The sequence below is a fragment of the Setaria viridis genome, chromosome 7 (genome assembly GCF_005286985.2).
Source record: "Setaria viridis chromosome 7, Setaria_viridis_v4.0, whole genome shotgun sequence".
Lineage (NCBI taxonomy): Eukaryota > Viridiplantae > Streptophyta > Magnoliopsida > Poales > Poaceae > Setaria > Setaria viridis.
Genome location: NC_048269.2, coordinates 17,962,988 through 17,981,058, shown reverse-complemented (window position 1 = coordinate 17,981,058; position 18,071 = coordinate 17,962,988). Strand labels below are relative to the sequence as shown.

Here is an 18,071-nt window from a genome sequence, read left to right as displayed (position 1 = left end):
TTTCAGCCTTAATATCCTCCAATAGCTCCACTTTAAACCTTCTAGCTGGTTGTTTGAACAGCCGATAGCCTGGCTTAATAATAGGTAGCCGATGCTCTACAATAGACTGGCTTAACCCTAGCATTTCATAGTATTCCCAAGCAAAACAATCTCCATATTCCTTCAACAATGCTATCAACTTTTGCTTGAATTCAGGATGTAATTTGGAACTTATAAATGTTGTCCTTGGCCTATCACCTATCACCCGGTCCTATTCAATCTCTTCCAAAAGGTCAGTCGACGTAAAACCTTATCCTAACTTTCCTTCAATGTCATCAGTTGCAGCATCCATTAGGATTTCCTTTGACAAGTCAACTATTTGAATCGGCTTAATTTTTAACAATTGGTCCCACTAGGCGTGCCAAGAATGTGTTGATGCGAAAAATCGGCCGGTGATCCCTCGTGCGCTGCACTCGAAGGCTTGGGAGATCTACTTAACTCCAGTGCAGGTCCTAAACTTCTTGAGGTTCAGAGCGTGCCAACCAGTTTGACCATTCAACTGATAAGGTGTGCGATGACGTTGTATCGGCCAGTTAATAGAACCACGATGCTGAACCCATACAACACTTGGGCAAATAGGATGTATGATGGCCTGTCGGCTGGATGATGGTATTGAAGTGCAATGAGCCGATGGCCGATGGCCGATGCGAGATAAAACAATAGCCATTAAGATTCCCCATTTATCATGCGATGGCTAATTAAATCAATTAGATTTAGTTAGTGTCATGAGACCATATTGAACTTATTGCAATAGATCGGACTTAACCAAGACAATACGATTGAGAGGACATTAACTTTGACCCGTTAATAAAACAAACCAACCAGTAGGCAGCAGCCAGGCCAAGAATAAGAAATTATTGGCTATTGAAGCATGCTCTATTAATCTCTTAATAATATGGCAATTAAAGCAATGTAACAGATCTAAAAAATACCCTCGCCAATAGATCTTAATCAAGGCAAGATAACTTTGATTCTACCAAATCTAGCAAGGGGACCTTACAAGACATGATGAGAATCGATAACCGGTAGGTGAACCTAAACAAAATCACAGCGATGCGCCTGGTAATTAAAGCCTAAAACACCTAGTAATGGCGACGCTTGCAAGCGAACCACAGATCGATGCGATGCAGCCATGTTTGTCAAAGAAGTCGCAGGTAGAGACGGATCTTAGAGCTTGCCGAAGATCGAAGTCAATGTTGCCCCGCTTGCTAGAAGAAACTCGTCAAGAAGCTACATTACTCCTACTCCTAAGGGAGGCGCTAGGCTGAAAAGGATAAGTGTGTTTGTGTATTGATCAAGACATAATCCTCTACAAGCTCTACGGGTACATATTTATACTCTGAAACTAACAGAGTCCGAACCAAACTTGACTAGCTAACAATAAAAATCTTAACTAAATAATGGAAATATTAAGATACATGGACTCTATTCTCCCTTATGTTGAATCCTCGCTGATGAAGCTTCCTTATTCGACTCATCCGCAAAGAGACTGATCCGCATGCATGATAATCTAAGTAATCTTCTTTATTTTAATCACCTTGCATGCACATACTGACCCTTCGTTCTAGCACCGTGGCCGCCCACCCCACGACATCACCGTCACCTTGGCAGCCTGCGGTGTTCCGGGAGCATCGTAGTATCGGTGCCGACAGGAGCGCCGTCTAGCCGTCCCCAGCAGCACCACGATTTCACCCTTGCCGTTGGCCATGAAGACAATCTCGTCGTGCTGTGCCCGCGTAAAGCCCCATCTTCCTCAATATATCGGCTCTGATGCAAACCCTGGCAGCCTATAGTGCTGTCGTTATCTTGGTGTTGTTCTCACATTCCGGTAGCCTCATGGTGACGTCGTCATCAGTTACACTGCGCACACCTTCTGCATGCACTTTCTTTATTCTAGGTTTTGTGGGATTTTATCGGCTAAAATCCGGTGTCAACACGAAGGCCTCGAGTAGGGAGGCTTCAAGTAGAGGAGGCGTTGGGCGGGGAGGCTTAGCTGACGCAATCTCGGGCAGCCCCAACTTAGGCCACGTGGATCTTTTGTGACTAATGATGAGGCTTGCTCTAGCGGCAGGTGGATCTTCGGCAGGGGAGATTGATGCCCAATAAAAGAGGGCAAGCGTGAGCAGGGAGCCAAGGATGATGCGGTGGTGAGGCTGAATGGCTGATAGATGAGGTGGGAGAGTTAGATGAGGTGGGAGAGGGTTTGGGGTGCTGGTGGTGTCCTGGGACCTTGGGTTTGAGCTCAGCCTAAAGACACGTTGCGGGACACTACCACACGCCACACCTCGGCGATCCTTGGTGCGATAGAAGCTGGGGTGTCCTCCACCTTTGATAGGCTCAAGTCCGCTAGCCAATACATCAACAGCCTTGGTGCCCTCGACGGGTTTGTGGGAGCAATGACAGTGTGGTAGAGGTGGGCGGCGCTAGGCTTGGGGCGCGGTGTGGCTCAATGGTGCTCAGCTGCTCGGGTGGATGCAAGAGAGAGGAGGCACGGAGAAGATAGGTGGACCTGATGTACGCACAGTCAGTATGCCACGCAGTCAGTTTAATGCGAGTAATAATGATTTGAATCTCATGTGAGCCTATTTGCAAGTTTGGGGATCCAATAATGTACATTTGGGAGTTTGGGAGCTGGATGGCTCTCCATGCCAATTTTGTGAACCGGCGGTGCACTTTACACTTAATATTACTGACGCATGTTCTACATCTTAGCTATGTGAATTCAAAGATACCGAATGTAGCCTTTTTCTTATCTGGGAATATTGCCTCTTGCGTGTTATATACTTCTGAAAACCGGCACTCTACCGAGTGTTTTTATGTCTGCCGAGTGTTTTACCTCGAGCAATCGACTGTCAAGAACCTTGTTGTCGAGTGCTATAAAAAACACTTCCTCACCGGCGGCGCCGCCCACCTCCTCTCCATCTCCGGCCGCTGCCCCCCTTCCCCTCCCTCATGCCCGAGCCGGCCCGGCCCCTCCCCTCCATCCCCGGCCCCCTCCCCTCCCTCCCTCACCGGCGGCGCCGCCCACCTCCCCTCCATCTACGCCGCCGCCCCCTACCCGGATCCACCCCCATCTCCCCGGATCCGCCGCCCCCTCCCCGGATCCGGCGGCGGCGGGCTGTTGGCGGTGGCGGGCTGTTGGTGGCGGCGGGCTGTTGGCGTTGGCGGGCTGTTGGTGGCGGCGGGCGTGGTGGCGTCGGTGAGCTGGTGGGGGTGGCATCGGCGAGCTGGTGGTGGCGGCGGCGGGAGGCAAGGGTGGCGGCGGCGGTGTCCTCGCCGGAGACCGTTCCGGGGGCCATCTCGGCAAAGCTCGGGCATGAAGGCCGCCGTCAAAACCAACGCCAAGGAGGAGAACAGCTCCATCGACGCCACCAACGTCGTCGCCGAGACGACCGCGGCCGCCGAAGCCGCCGAGGACCAGAGCGTCGAGCAAGCGTCGGCGGGAGGCAAGGGTGGCGGCGGCCGGTGGTGGCGTGGTGGTGGGCGTCGGCGGTGTTTTTTTTATTTTTTCCGGAAAAATGTTTGCCGAGCGTTTTGTTTTCCGGACACTCGGCAAAGTCGGCAATGGGCCAGGGCCCAAGTTCCTGAATCCCGTAGTGATACGTACTAACGTACAATCTTTAATTAGGCACCAGCAGATTGAACTATAGTCCTTCTCCTTGAAGGAAATGGGAAACGAAGTATCCCCTGATTAGGAAAATAAACGACCTGGCGGATAAAGCTACGCCTCGAACCCGCCCGCCCTACAAATAGACCAATACAGCTATTGCCCCTGCCCCGGTCTCTCTCTCTTTCGCTAGCTCCGCTCGGGTTTTAGCTGGCCGGCTCGGGTTTTAGCTGGCCGGCTCAGGTTTTAGCTGGCCGCCTCCATCCCCCAAAACTTCTCTCGGCTCTAGCTCGTCCATTTCATCGTCCGCCTCGGCCGGCGAGTTCTCACAGCAGGTTCGTTCTCCAAGGTGTTCCTCGTGCTAAGCTAGGTAATTAGCTTCTTCCTAGATGAATCTGCCTTGCGATCAGGACGCGGATGTTGTTTCTCCAGATCGATCGTTTCCCGGATGAATCTGCCTCGCGATCAGAACGCGGATGCTGTTTCTCCGGTTTGATCGTTTCCCGGATGAATCTGCCTCCCGATCAGGACGCGGATGCTGTATCTCCGGTTCGATTGTTAGGTTCCTGAGTGTTAGATCGGTAGATTTTGGCGTGGAATAATACTCGCTCTGCTAACTTAGTGTTCTTTGTATCGATCTAGTGCTCGCTTGATTTACTTCTTGTTAGATTCGGTGCAGTGCACACGTGTTTTTCCTTTTCTCCAGCTGCACGATGCTGGGGTTTGCGTCGTCCCTATGAGAACAGGTTTCACGACAAGTTCATTAGGACTTCGATTCTCAAGTACAGTATGTGTTAGGTTTTAGATCCGGTCATGGCACGGTCGGATTTATTTGGTCAGTATAAAAAGAGAAAGAGAAAAAAAAATATGGCAAAGTTCAACCAGAAATTTTGACACGGGAGCTAGCAGATGGTTTCTATGTCTTGATCTATGCACTCGTGCAAGTCGTAGACAACTGAACTCTCTAATGATCTGATAGAGCACATCACAACGTGGACACGTTGCATGTACCGCATGCATGCTTTCTCTTTTTCGTTTTCTTGTTGGGAAAAAGGAAGCGACTGTAGGTTCCCTCGTGCAGTGAGGGAGAGCTCGGTCTTGAATTGGACTATGGTGTCTGTTTGGAAGCTAATGGTATTTTTGTGTCTCAAATAATGGTTTTGCAGTGACCTTCTGCTTCAGCCATGGCAGCGTCGGGCTGGCTGAGGGGGAAGGTTAAGGCCGTGCCCTCCGGCGACACCCTGGTAATCATGTCGATCGCAAAGGCAGATACGATCCCACTGGAAAAGTCGATCACCTTGTCATGCATCATCGCTCCGAGGCTGGTAAGATCTCCTGTACGTCCCATAGTCAGATTTCATGCATGTTTCCCCTTACTAGTTATTACATTGATTTGATGAAATGCTTTCTTTGTACATATAGGCACGGCGTCATGGAACGGACGAGCCGTTTGCCTGGGAAAGTAGAGAATTTCTGAGAAAGCTTTGCATTGGACAGGTCCCCTTACGTTATTTTATTAGTGAATAGTACATACATACTCTCATGGGTTTCCCTACAGCATCCAACATTTTTAACAACTAAAATGAGTTCAAATTGGAAGCAGGAAGTTAAATTTAAAGTTGACTATGTACTTCCTGGATCAAGCCGTGAATTTGGCACGGTCTATCTTGGTGGTGACACAAATATCGCAGGCCTGGTAGTTGCCCAGGGGTTCGCCAAGGTCTGTTACTTTGGTGAGGTTGCCATATTTTGTTTCATGTGTCATATTAATTCTAAATTTCTTTGGTCGTTGATCAGGTAAAAGAACAAGGTCATAAGGGTCATGTGAGTCCATATGTCACTGATTTGCTAAGATTGGAGGAGATTGCTAAAGACCAAGGTTTAGGTCGTTGGAGTAAGGTTAGTATTAATCTCCATGGTTTCCAAATTATAGTTGCGTGATTAGAAAATACTTGTTGTGTTCAAAACGTATCTCTTATTTTTTATCTATTTAGGAACATGGCGCTGCGGAGGCTTCAGTAAGAATTCTTCCATCATCGACCATGGGAGAAGCCGGCCCTTCTGATGTAAAGGGTTTTATTTCTGAGATGAAAGGGAAAGCTTTGGAGGCCATTGTTGAGCAAGTGCGTGATGGTAGCACTATCCGTGTCTGCTTGATCCCTAGCTTTCATTTTTTTCAGGTTTACGTTGCTGGTGTTCAGGTAACATATATATACCCCTTCCCTTTGTGCCTTTTTTGTATGACAAAATATTGATTCGACTCAAATCATAGGCTCCATCCATGGGAAGACGAACATCTATTCCAAGTGCAGTTGCTCACACAGAAGTAACTAACACTGTTGATGTGAACGGTAAAGCATCTGAAGAAGCTCAAGCACCACTACTGGGGACATTACAGAAGGCTGTAGCATCTGCAGTTACTTATTCTGAAATTCCACCAGATAGGTTTGGTAAGGAGGCCAAGCACTTCACTGAGACAAAAGTTCTAAATAGAGAAGTAAGTTTGGTCTGTTTACATCGAGTTATTACATACGATACGATTTCCAGAGTTTAGTAATATTTTTCTAATAATAATTTTCTATTATAATTTTTGTAGGTGCGGGTTATACTGGAGGGAACAGACAGTTTTGATAACATGTTTGCTTCAGTGTATTATTCTGATGGAAATACTGCCAAGGACTTGGCGCTTGAGCTTGTAGAAAATGTACAGAATACAGATAACATGTCCTTTGAACAATTAAATTACAGCAATATTTCTGAATTTTTACTCATGAGCAGTTATTGTCATCTTTCTTATAGGGGTTGGCAAAGTATATGGAATGGAGCGCAAACATGCTTGGAGCTGAAACCAAAAGAAAGCTCAAGAATGCTGAACTTCAGGCTAAGAAGGAACAGCTAAGGATATGGACGGGATTTCAGCCACCTGTTACAAATACAGCACCAATACACAATCAGAAATTCACAGGAAAAGTTAGTTCCGTTTGCCTTGTTTTATAAAAAGTAGCACTGGTGTATTCAGTTCTTTTTGTATTTTTAAATTAAAGGTAGCATTAACATATTTGCATCAGAATTGGAACATTGGTTCCATACAAGGTTTATGCACTTAGAAACAAGAATACCATCCAATAATATAAGGCGTACTTTGATACAATATACTCGACATTATAAGTTTGACAAACAATAAGTCAAAGTTCTCTATGTTTTTAGTGTGAGACATTTCGTTAATAGATCTGCAGTCTGAATATTTTAATATTTTGTAACAATTGACTACATCGTAAGAGAAATTAAAGGTCAAAATCTACTCATCAAGACTTTTCTTTTGTGAAAATACACATGAAGGGAGTAAAGGGGTGTTTTTTCTAGTTTAATACCTCTGAAAGATTTCATTTATGTATAAAGAAGCAAATTCCAATCTTTGGCCTTCTATCACATTTTATCATAGTCTAGGTGACTGGATGATGCTTGTGAAAGCTGTTGAGAAGTCACTGTGATGATGACTGCACAACAATTTGGGCACCAAGATTTGTATGTTAACAGATCGATTTAGTGCTGGGTGATTTTACTAATTGAGCACTGAGAAGCTAGCAGTGTCAGCCGTGTCACTTATGTTATGTTGTATGTGTGGAAAATTGATCCTACTGTGTGTGCTGAACTGTGGCTATCGATAGCACCGAAACTGGGCAACAGTGGGGGTAGCGAACTGACTGACTGCTGTAACCTTGGTCTAGTGCATCAATTTGTAACGGTACGGGGTGTAATGTGTAACCAAAACAGTGAGTTTTTATTGGCATTTTAACTTCTGGTGGTACAAATGAATCGAAGATTTAATTTGTCTCTATTATCAACAATTGTGGTTAACAGATTATATAATCTTTTTCTAAGACTCATGTTAGTTGTTATACATGTTTAATTGCAGATAGCATCTGTTTAGTTGGCCATGCAATACAACTATGCATATCATCTATACACATGGTTTTAACTAATTGATATCATTTCAGGTCATAGAGGTGGTGAATGGTTACTGTATAGTTATTGCTGATGATATGGTGCCTGTTGGAAGTCCTTTGGCAGAGCGCCGTGTAAATATTTCTAGCATCAGACCTCCTAAGTTGGTTGATTCTTCTGGAGAAAGCAAAACTATTGAACATTTTGCTCGTGCAGCTAAGGAATTCTTGCGTACACGGCTAATTGGCAAACAGGTTCTTAGTGAACTATTATACTATAGTTTCTGTTCATAAATTGATAAAGGACATAGAAATTCAATTGATCTTAGCATTTGATTTTTTACAATGTTCAGGTTCATGTCTCAATGGAGTATTCTAGGAGAATCAATATTTCAAATGGACATGCTGCAGATAAAACCAACATAGTTGACACCAGAGTTTTGGATTATGGATCCGTTTTTCTACCCTCCCAAAGTGGTAGCTCCGGCAAATTATTTGGAGCCAATGTCGCTGAGCTCTTGCTTTCACGAGGATTTGCTGATATCACAAGACATCGAGACTATGAGGAGAGGTCACACCACTATGATGCACTATTGGCAGCATATTCGCGTGCTGAAAAAGCAAAGAAAGGATATCATGCTAAAAAGTATTATCCTGCGACTCATATGAATGATTTGACAACAGTAAGGATTTATTTTCACTCAAGAAGTCATTTGTGTAGCCATTCTTTCTTTCCCCTATTTAATTTTTTATTTCAACTTATCATATTTCAGGTTCCTGCAAAGAAGGCTAGAGATTTTTTCCACTTGTTACAACAAAACAAAAGGCATTCCGCTGTTGTTGAGTACATTTTTAGTGGGCATCGCTTCAAACTAACAATACCTAATGAGACACGCACCATTACCTTTTCATTCTCCTGTGTTCGGTGCCCTGGTAAAAATGAGCCCTACTCAGATGATGCCATTGCTCTAATGAGGAGAACGATACTCCAACATGATGTTGAGGTTTGCTGTTTTCTATTCATTTTTTCAATTTTAAGCTCTTTACATTTTTCTAAAAGATCAATGTTTATGTAGATTGAGATTGAAGCTGTGGATAGGACCGGGACATTCTTAGGTTCCTTATGGGAGTCCAAAAACAATATGGCTTATGTTCTTCTCGAAGCCGGCCTAGCCAAGCTTAGTTCATTTGGACTTGATAGAATCTCAGATGCTCAAACCCTCATAAGGGCAGAAAAGTCCGCACAACAGAAGAAATTGAAGGTGATTTAATTTTTCTTTATAGTAGAAAATAAGGAAAATGTTAAGATAATTATAACAATTCTATTTCTATTTTCTAGGTGTGGGAGAACTACAATGAAGCAAAAGTGATTCCCCATGGATCGTTGATGGGACAAAATGGAAAAGAATCTTTCAAGGTTTGTCTACTCTAGAAAATGTCTGTTGTTAAACTTTGAGGCACACACAATACAAAATGTTCTAATTAATTTTGTTCACCTTTTAAGATTGTTGTAACTGAAGTCATTGGTGGTGGAAAGTTCTATGCCCATATAGTTGGTGATCGTCGCTTGGACAGCATTCAACAACAGCTTGCTTCTATGAAATTTAATGATATACCAGAAACTTTGATGGTTACTAAAGATTTCCCAGATACTTTATCAAATACCTTGGAAGTTCAAGATCAACCAAGGCATTGTCCATCAAACACATCAGAAGTTCAAGCTGAGCCAAAGAATCATGTGGTTTCTCTTCCTTCTAGGTGGTCTAGTTTGTTTAAAGACAAAGTAGATACTTTGAAAGATGAAGTTCCATTAGATACTTCGAAAGCTGAAGATTTGTCATCTAATGGTCCATCTGATGCTGTTCCATTTAATCCAACCAAGGGAGATGTGGTACTAGCCCAATTCACTCTCGACAATTCATGGAATAGAGCTATGGTATGGTGAAATCAATTTTTTTTACATTTATAAGAACAGAAAAAAATAATTCTTATATCCTTTTGTTTTACACGTATAGCAAAACATTAATAAAATATCTGTTATTTTTATTTTCCCCTAATAATCATACTCATGTTTTCTTGTTTTTGTAGATTGTGAGTGAACATCAAGGACCCATGGAGAGAGAGTTTCTAGTATTTTATATAGACTATGGAAACCAAGAAATAGTTACTTACAGTCGCTTGAGACCTGCACATGCAAATCAATCTACTTCCTTGATTCCTCCACTTGCGAAGTTATTCCGCCTTGCATTCATCGCAGTTCCTAACCTAAAAGATAACCTTGGTGAACAAGCTGCAAGGTATCTAAGCATGGTTTTGCTTGATAATGAGAAAGAGTTCAAAGCAACAATTGAAGAGCGTGCCACTGTGGAATCTAAGCAAGAAGGACAAGGTACTGGAGAAGTACTTGTTGTGACTTTGTTTGATGAGGATGCTGAGAGCAGCATCAATGCTGCAATGCTGGAGGTATGCATTTAACTACCACAATGGTCGGAATAACATATCACCTCCAATTATTAGCTATCTCTCCATATATAATGAATTTACAATATACTAGCCTACTATGTAATTCTTTACTAATACTAACCGTTACCTATTTGCTTATCTACAGAATGGCTTGGCTCAAATCGAGACACATAGATTGATCTCACGGGAGCGTAGGGCTGCTGTGAAAAATCTAGAAGAGTTCCAGGAGCATGCAAAGAAGAAGCGTCGTGGCATTTGGCGTCTTGAGGGTGTGGGTGTGCCAGATAAATCTGCAAAAGACGGCAATGCAGGTGACATCAATGATGATGAGGATCTGCTAGCGCCAGCTCGAGCTCAGCCTCCTAACAGGGGCTTTGACCTCATCGATCTCATTGCTTCCAAGTCCACCGGAACTCCGAAACCTAGTAGGGAACACGTCAGGGGCGATTCATTGCCTTAATGTACGACAATGTACAATGAGATTTGTAACGGTTTTATGCGTGGCTTTTCTTATTTATGCTCGCTTATTAATATGGAGCTTTCAACGTTTTAAGATACATGTATAAATTGTCAATATACTTTTGCTCAATACAAAGCTAGAAAGATATATGATGAATAAATGTTCCTAGAACTAGAAGCAAACTATCGGCAACGAGAGACTGGTCATGAGCCAGCTAGAGCTGAAGACTTGATCAATCTGAACACGCCTGGACCGATTGCTTAGGAGAACAGCCATCAGGCCATCTGAAGCAACATCCGGCCGATTTCACTGCTGTTTGTGTAGAGGGGCCGGAATGACATCCGATCGGAGCGACACTAGCCAGAGATTGCCACTCGCTGGCGACCCTATCTAGGCCTGCAAAGGGGCCGGATCGACACACTACTACACGATCCGTCATCAACGCCGGCCTCAAATCCGGCATCACCGCCGGACTAAGAACGGCGGTGATGCCTATTAAAAAAATAAAAAAAATTCGGCGGCATCCTGCTGGCCACGCCTCGTCCGCGTCTCAGGGCGAGTGCAGGAGTTGCGGCCGCCGTCGCCTAGGGAAGGGAGAGGAAGGAGATGAAGAGGGAAGGGGAGAGGAGGACCGAGGCTTACCTCGCCGCGCATCGCCAGATCCCCGCGCGCCCTTATCGCCACTCGCCGCCGCTCCCCTTCGCCGCACGCCGACAGGCCGTTGCTCCCCGTGCCTCGTGGGGCATTGCGCCTCCTGGCCCTGCTGGCCACAGCCGCCGCTCCTTGCCCCGCCGTCGCCCCTCACCAGCGGATCTATTCCAGTGAGGGGCGAGCGGAGGGGAGAGGAGAGGGCAGCGAGAGAGAGAGGGAGGACAGGGCGGCGGGAGAGGGAGAGAGAGAATGAGGGAGGAGAGGGCGGCGGGAGGGAGGAGAGGCCAAGAGAAAGAGACCGAAAAAGGGGGGACTGCACGCTCCAGACGCGAGCTCTCTACTCAATTGAAGTTAATAAAAATTTCAGATTTGCTGTAACCCCGGCTTGTATTAGGAGCTGCAAACCGGTGGTGATGATATTTTTCACTGTCTGTTTCAATTTTCATTGTCGGATCCTATAAAAACCTAACGGTGATATCTCATCACAGTCGGTTCACAAGACCGACAGTGATGGCCTCCTCTCTAGTAGTGACACTATCTAAGCATGATACTATGATATGCAAAGGCAAAAGATTAATGCATACTTAACGTTGCTTTCACCTTCTTCATACAAAGGCTCTGTGTATTCAATAATTAAACATAGAAGGCAGATGGAATAAAGAAAATATTCAAAAACAAGTTCCCCCCACATGCACTTCAGTTCAAGGGAATGAGGTTCGTTATTGCTTTGCCCAAGTGGATCTTCATGGTAATAGATATCTGTATAGGAAAACAAAGTAAGAAACCATCACGCCATCTGAAGCAACATCCTATTTAACATTCCATAAATAGCCTAGAACAAGAACGTCAATATTTGTCTACAATATGATTATAAGACAGATTGCAAACTGGTTATGGGAATATGGCCAATTCAGTGTTCGTTTTGTTGGTAAGTGTCGCAACTGACAACATGGACTCACGGAGTATCCAAAACAAAACTGAAGACTCATTGCTTCGAACTTTTGACACTGATTCAAACTTGGAGAAAGCCCCAAAGATGCAAACTAGAAGGTTGTCAGCACGTACAAAAATTCAAATAAACCAATCTGATTTTCTTAACAGTATACCGAAAAGAAAACACCAATTCACCAAAAATATCTATTGTCAAGCAACTACACATGTTTAGAAGAAACCTGAAGTTAAACTGTGGCTTGTCAAGCAGTCAAGTTCAGAGTAGGCATTTCTGTGTCAGCAAGAGGTTCAAGGTCGTCAAGCATGATTAGTCCTTCATGTACTACAAGTCTACAACTTTAACCAAATTTAGGATTTAGTTTGCTAAGAACATATCAATATGAAGAACACAAATTGAGTTACCAGTACGTCATTCCTGATCAGTCAGGAAGAAGCTGGGCTTCCGAACATAATTCAGCCAACAATTTAAGCAAACCAGGGCAGCCTACTGGAAAAAAATATTGCAAACTAACAAGTGATGAGCCGTTTCATGTGCCTGTCGACACAGCGGACGGAAGGTGTCGTTTGGGCCAGCCACGTGTTGCTAATCTGTCCGAGGTCCAAACTCTATATTGGATTACCAACCACGCCACGCACGCACATTCATCCACCCATCTTAGAGGAATAGAGGAGCACACCAAGGAGCCGACGTCGCGTCACCGCCGGGGGACCGGGGTAACCATGGCCGCATCAAATGGTCAGACTCCATGACGGCTTCACAGCTGCTCATGTTTATTTTACCAGGTTCTGTTTACTGGTTGGAGTGGAGAAGTTAGAGGAGGAGAAATTAGTACAACAGAAGAGTTAGCCATGGTGCTGTTGCAAATTCAGAAGCTGCAGTTAGAAAGAGGGCTCGGACATGAAGTATTTGTTGTAGGCATGCAGAAGGAATACCAAATCCTCATGGTAGTGTAGGCGGATCAAGAAGTAGCACTGTGGGCGAACAGATCAAGGTGTTGGTCGGTACAGTAAACAGGATCGATGCACAACAACATCAGAGAAAGAAATCTACCACCATGGTGTATTAGTGATAGGTGCGAAGGTGCAGTTTTAATTTAGTTGGAAGAGCAGTGACAGGTGGAAGGAGTAAAAAGATCATAGCACAAGAATGTCCAGCAGTGGTTTCGGAGCACATGAAGAGGCAGACTACATATTCCTGCAAGAGCAAGGTCAGTATGCAGAGCACGGAAGAGAGCCTCAATTTCCGCGGCAAACAAGAGATGAGGCGCTGCAGTTATCAGAGAATAGAGATGGAATTAGTATAACGGGGAAGACTTGTAGTTTGCAGTAAGTAAATTAACAGAGCAGTGAATTACTAGTGGCCGGCAGTGGGTATGCATGTTTGTCCTCCGGCAGTCAGAAGTGCAGGGCCGGCAGCTGTTTGTAGCTTGCAACAAGTCAGTAGTGTTGTATAAAAAATTCAGACAAGCCACAGGTTACTTTATATATGTTGACATCCTATCCTTGTAACAAGTTCCATCGCTGTTATGTGGAGTCTCTGGAGTTTTGCATTGTGATCAAATGTCACACAAGCTAGATTGCCATATGGGTGATTCAGATGGGCTGTACCTGTGTAGATCTCATCCACCACTGTTATGAGATAGGATGTACCTGTGTTCTGTGTAGATTAGGCACGGGCCAACCTGAGAAGGGGCGACACCACGATCATCGTCCATGGTGTCCATGGTGCCAATGCACCATGGTAAAAGACGATATTGCCTTTAACTACACTCATTTCCACCATATATTTCTCTGTCAACCTTCAAACTTGTTCTGTGTTGTGCAATTTAGATCCACAAACTCTAAAATGAATATTTAGGATCCTAGACTTTTACTGGACTTTTATGTTCGATGTGGCATGTCAACGTGGCAGTGTGGCACCACGCTGGTGAATATAGACAAAAGCCCCTTGATTTTTGTCATCTCTCGACAGGACATAGAAGCTGTGGGCTGGTGCCCGGCTCATGGTTGACACATATCGTCAAACACATCGTGGATGAAGGCTTGTCATCGATAAAAAGGTGCACGTTGAGGGCGCGTGGCAACAGTGTAGCTGAATGATGCCACTCCCGGTTCACACACACCATCTAACAGGTTGAAGGCGAGGAAGGCGGTATCAACCATGGCGAGGGGCGCCTGCCTCAGTGGCGGGGAAGGTTGGCAGGACAACAACATCCCCAATTGCCGTGGCTTCACACGCCCACCTCCAAGTTGGATTAGTTGCAGGCCTCACTAATTGCCATATACGGTGAGTCGTCGATGTTCTTTGGAAGTTGGGGCTCGTTGGAGCGGTAGCACACTGGAGTTCGATAAGCTTGAGGAGTTGAGGTGATGGTGCTCAGGACAACGTGGCTCATCAGCAAATATGCGGCCCTAACCGCCACGGTAGTGGTGTCTAGGGTGGTAGTGGATTATGATCCTCGTGCCTCCTTCATAATCCAACTCAGCTCTATCTATTTTTAGTTAAAAATTATATAATATTATGGCACGATCCTTATTGAGAGTCCGGTCTTTAAATTTGCCAGGCTAAATTAGAGGATCCTTTACCACCCTCGTCATTTGCTTGAGCGTGGGTGGTGGCACGGCTCAGTGCAACGAGGTGCGCTAGCACAAGATGAGGGTACCAGCTTGGCGTCATAGACCTAGCTCCTGGTTGCCATGGTGCCAGCCCTCCCCGCATCCTTGCCATCCAGAGCGCTCCTTGCATCCATCTAGAGCCGTTAGTCATCCCGTTGTTCTCGTCAGTGGCGGGATCCAGCCTCCCTAGCCTTGTTTGCATCCTCAGTTGCCTTCGTGTTGCTCCAGCTCCCACTCACCTCATAGGGACCCGCATCACTGCTATCCAGGTAGGATCTTATGCTCTGATGATGAGTTTTTCAGTAAAGCTGGTAATAAGAGATATGATATCTACTTTATCCCCCCTTTGGAGGTTCGTCAACTCCACCCCCACTCCTATGAAACTAGGTACTCTACCCTCCAAACTATCCAAAACCGTCTAAATAACCCCCTCTAAGGTGGTTTTGGAACAAGTTTGGCCTACGTGGCACTACACGTGGATAGTGATATGGCAAAAACATGTTTAAAAATCTAATTCATTCCTGAATTATTGATATTCATATGCATAACCCTTCAACTATATAACCGGGTATTTAACTCTTAAAGTATTCAATGCCATCTACTAATTAACCCATATAATGGTTTTTTATGTTGTTTCGCAGATGTGGAGCACTACATGGAAGATGGGTACTAACACCATCATTCTCTTACACACGTGCATGTCCTGCTACTAGTCTTCCATATCTATATTATTCTAGCTCTATGACAACTTCATCAACTTCGCCTCTATTTTAGGTTCTTCTGGTACTTTTTCAATTAGTTACAATAGTGTAGAGACGCTTATGTGATAGTGAGAGAGAGAGGGATCAGTGCCCAGCCAACTTCTAGGCATGTGCATGGAATGGACCCGAGGCGGAGCTGCCCTTTGTTGTCGGGGTTAGCCGACCCCGATGGATTTGTGCAAAATCAATTAGAATCACTATTCAACATTGTTTCTCAAAGGTAAAGACCCAGTGTGAAATAGGAATGACCCTGGTGCTATTTTCGCCTGGCTTTGCCCCTAATTTAGACAGTAATGAATACTTTGAGGAGCTAAATATACAATTACGTAGTTGAGGGGCTTATGTAGATGAACCTCGATAGTTTAGGGGGTGAAGTGCATTTTTAAACGTGTCCTTGACATGTCATTGTCCACATGTAGTGCCACGTAAGCTAAACCACCTCGAAAACCACCGTAGGGAGTTATTTAGATGGTTTTGAATAATTGAGGGGTGGAATACCTAGTTTCATAGGTGAGGGGGTTAAGTAGATGAATATCAATATGTTGAGGGGGTAAAGTAGACTTATCCCTAGTGAGTCACTCAGGGTGCCAAAAATCCAGTCACACGGCGGGACAAGTTCAAGTACCTCTAACCTAATTACCTCTTTCCGTAACATTATGTATATTACTTAAGCTATGCCCCAACGTCAATTTCTAGCTAGCTTGTTGACGATTGTTAGCACACCAGTTGTGAATCGCAAGCGCATGGATCAGTTGTAACTCTTCCCTCAGAGTACTCCCCTGAGATTTATCAATCCGTGGAACTTATAGCACAAGATCTATTTTAACTAACATTGTTAGTATGGACTTAATGTTGATGGATGATTCAGATCTAATCTACTAAACATGTACAGACATATAATAGATAGCTAGAACAACCTAGACCATGCATATGTTGTAATTCTGAGCATGGATAGCAAAGCAACACAAATATGATCTTAGTAAAAAGCATCTTTAAATCTACACCTCCGGTCCAGCTCCCGAAACCCCCTATCTTACACAAGAAAGAGCCCGTCACGATCCCCTCTATCAGCATAGGTAGATTAAAGGCACGATCAAAAGAACGTGTTATACTCATCAATAGATCAGGCATGCAAATTCGGTCACCACAACTACAAGAACATCATAAGTAATCTATCATCGATTCATAGATTGATAAGAAAGCAGACCCGAAAGAGCGTAAAACCATAGAAGGAGATACATAAATCACTAAGAACATGAACACATCTATTACTTCATCATGAATGATTGTACATCACAAGATCACCACTGGGATCCTACTTTGATCTTGATGAATCCTAGCTCTTGAACTCCAGCGTGATCTTCCTTGTAGGGTGATCATGTCGGCAGAGGCTCGCCTACGCTAACCCCTGACAACTGCACAGCCCTTGGCTCTCCGAAGTGGTGTCCCTCAAACTTCTTCTTTTTCTCTGCTGCTTCACATCGAGTATGTCATCTCCAATCTGCGGGCTTGATGGTTTTTGGGAGTATATATAGTCCAGAGGGCACATGGCAAAAATTGGAAGGCGAGAGGGCGAAGGAAACCCCAGGCCGATCACCCTGGGAGGGTCCAGGCCAATCAGCCTGGGCCTTCCTTTTGGCCCCTCGCATCCTACTTCGTCTCCAAGTCTTCTCAGGTGCTCAGGAATCTTCTTTTCACTTGCATGTGGGCCTAACACGTCGGTAGCTTCGGATGAGATTGATCTTCAATGACTTTCCAAATCTCCGCTTGATCTTCTCCTATTCCTCTTTGATCCCGAGTTGATCCTTGTCATATCTCCATAAACTTAGCTCCTAAGTAACTTCGGAGGATTGCTAGCCAAAAATGGGCGTTAGGGGGTGCTAGATGGTACAGATTGGCCTGGGCCCTCTTGAGCCCATTGACCTTCGTTTTCATCTGGTTCATTGCTCATTTAATACTTTATCCAAAAATATGCTTTTAGGCTCAATTTCCTGCAAAAACACAACATCCTCCAAAATACGTTGCATATGTGAAAATGACTGATTTATTAGGTGTGATCATTATTTTAGGTATTAAATTCATGTCATTATCGAAGATAAACAGGGGTAAAAGTGTGTCAATAACGAGCATCTACATAGCTTCTTCTCAGAGCTCGCCCTCTTGGTTGTGATCGCATATCGACAACGTTGGTTGTAATTGTTTGCGGGCCAATCCTAAAGGACCTTAAGAGTAGGCCACCCTACCACGCCCAAAAGAAGTTGCCAGGCTTGCTAGCCATATGCTTCTTTGATTTCCTTACTTGGTGTGTGTTATGTAAGGTCCGTCTTCTTATTAGGTTTGTAACATCCGCAGAAATCACCAACTAAAATCACCCGTTAAAAACCGTCTTTAAAACCTTTTTACCGCTGAGCTCCCGAAAATCGGAAACCTCCCCGGCGATTTCGCCGTCCCGGTACCCATGCCGACCCCTACCTTTTTATCTGTGCCCGTAAATCTCGCCGCGTGCCGTCGACAGACCGCCGCGCGCGTGCTCCGACCGCGTGCCGCGATTGCCGCCGGTCCCTCTCTTTTTCTTTCTC

The 18,071-nt window shown here is 44.7% G+C and overlaps 1 long non-coding RNA gene across 1 annotated transcript; it reads right to left on the bottom strand.

Annotated features, from left to right (window-relative positions):
• Positions 1-6,298: 6,298 nt before the first annotated feature.
• Positions 6,299-11,491, bottom strand: LOC117865381 (uncharacterized). Its single transcript, XR_011898766.1, has 3 exons — positions 11,156-11,491; positions 9,763-9,855; positions 6,299-6,569 (listed from the first exon to the last, which is right to left on the bottom strand). It is a non-coding gene; the product is annotated as an uncharacterized lncRNA (long non-coding RNA).
• Between the last annotated feature and the right edge of the window lie 6,580 nt (positions 11,492-18,071).